The sequence below is a fragment of the Heterocephalus glaber genome, unplaced genomic scaffold, assembly GCF_053883595.1.
Source record: "Heterocephalus glaber isolate CG9 unplaced genomic scaffold, H.glaber_assembly_v1.0 deba00000676, whole genome shotgun sequence".
In the NCBI taxonomy this organism is placed as follows: domain Eukaryota; kingdom Metazoa; phylum Chordata; class Mammalia; order Rodentia; family Bathyergidae; genus Heterocephalus; species Heterocephalus glaber.
The window spans coordinates 17,102,881-17,105,022 of NW_028258156.1; the positions used below are offsets into that span (position 1 = coordinate 17,102,881).

At 38.6% G+C, this 2,142-nt stretch overlaps 1 non-coding gene across 1 annotated transcript; it reads left to right on the forward strand.

The window, feature by feature from the left end:
* The first annotated feature begins 378 nt into the window (after positions 1-378).
* LOC147829274 (U6atac minor spliceosomal RNA) lies at positions 379-507 on the forward strand. The gene has a single exon (XR_015449436.1). It is a non-coding gene; the product is annotated as a U6atac minor spliceosomal RNA (small nuclear RNA).
* The last annotated feature ends 1,635 nt before the right edge of the window (positions 508-2,142 follow it).

Below are 2,142 nucleotides of genomic sequence, written 5' to 3' on the forward strand. Positions count from 1 at the left end.
TCCAGAGAGGACTGCCTTTAGGTGGAGAATTCTGGCTTCTTTCTCAGAAATTCTCTCTGAAAGCCTGTGCCTATTTTCTCTCAATGTTGCAAGATGGTTTTGTTAGCATTCAAGATACAGGTTTTTTGGTTTTTTTGTTTGTTTTCACAAGGAAAGGCAATTCTGGCTTCTCTAGGTAATTTTTAAAAACAAACTTCCCTCTTGATTGGATCAATATGGGCCAACCAGTGACTAGGGGATTGCTATGGATTTTTAGCTGAGGTTTACTAATGGTCTATCCTTACATCAATTTCTGCAGTGAATGGGAAGTTATAACTCCAATTAGGACTCTCCCCTCCTTGGAGCTAGGGTTGGGGTAAATCTCAAATGGCACGGGTTGTGTTGTATGAAAGGAGAAGGTTTGCACTGCCCTTGCCAAGGGTGGAAGAGGCCCTCGGGCCTGACAACGCACATACAGTTAAGGCACTGCCTTAACCTTAGTTTCCAGACATCTAACCAAATGACATAGTTACTACTTACTTGGGGCATGGTGTTTCTCTAAAGAATTTGGAAATTATAAGGAAAGGAAGAAAAGGAGAGTGGACATTGGGTAAGTGACCAAGCAAGGCATTTATACCATTGAAAGGATGCATAAAAAAAATCACTGTAGCTCCTATGAGGATTGGTTGGAGAGGCCAGAGAAGAAAGGAGGCCTGTTAGGAAACTATTAGAGTAGCTCAGGCCATACAGGTGATAGAGACTCAGGTATATTTGTTGATATAATTGATGGGACTTGGTGATGTATTTGAGTTATGGAAGAGGCCTTTTTTTTTTTTTCCAAAACTGGGGATTGAACTCAGGACCTTGCACTGAGCCAAATCCCCTGCCCTGGAAGAGGCTGATTTGCCCAGACCATGAGGAGGTCTCAAATGCCAACCTTTGGACTTTCTTTGTACCAATGATAAAGGTAGTGGGGTGGGATGTGTTTTGTGACAGCAAGAGATTAATATTTTTGTCTTTTACCTTCCTTTCTCCTCCTCTTCCTTCAAATCACAGAATTATTTTTAAAATTTATTATTTTGTTCTTCTAATACTTTCCAAGGAAAGAAAACATCAAAATCACAACTGTAGTTTTTAGTTTGATTTATTGTACACCTGGTATCCAACTTAATTGAGAATATCCTCAAAATTTTCTTTGTAGTCTAATTTTATTAGCCAAAAGGAAACAGCCTCGAATCTTAGAACATTGTGAAATTATTAATTTTGTGGAATGTTTTCAGTTTGAATTAACAGGCTTGCTATGTCATTCAATCTTGCAAATTGCCATGATCAGGAATTGAACGTTTTACCTTTTCAAAATATCAGTTACAGACATAAGAGATCAACTGCTGCCCATGCTTTAATCTTCTAATTATCCATCATTTAAAACTGTTGAAAGAGTTGATATTAAGCTTCCCGGATATTGGGTGGTTATTTTTGCAGGCTAAGCAAACAATAGCTGCAATTTGATGCCTTGGATAGAAGTGGACTGGAAAATTAATTAAAAAAAAGAAGTGCAGTGGATGTGCTAATTCTGCATATAAATTCTGCAAAGCACTTACGTTAAAAATTTATTCTTTTGGTACTGGGAATGGAACTCAGGACCTTGTGCTTGTGAGGCAGGTGGTGGCACCACTGAGCTAAATCCCTGGCCCAAAAAATTCAGTCTTAATCTGATTTCAGATTCTTCTTCATCCATTCAAAAATCACTTTTTGTCCATTCATTTAAAAAGTCCAAGGCTTGGCTTTGTCTCATTTTAAATTCCCATATAGTATTTGTAGGTTATTTCTTTGTTGTACTTCCCACCCCCGACATACTCCCCTTTTCCTAAGTCCCAGTCTCTCCAATTCTTGGTTTTCTCATTTTGTTTTTATTGCTGATGAGAAAAATTCCTGCCTGGATACCTTACAATATTGTATTTTGATTTCAAGTGAGGTGATATATGAAAAAGATGTGAGACACTAAACTCTTTGTGGCCACAGAATATCTAGAGGTGTAGTAGTGTTATCCCTGCTTGTATTTATCTTTTTTTGCATTGCAGCTTCATCAGTATTTGTAGGAGGACTTTACTGAGCCTCCAGACACTGCTAGACCAATGTGCAGGGCAGGCTGGAAGCACCGGG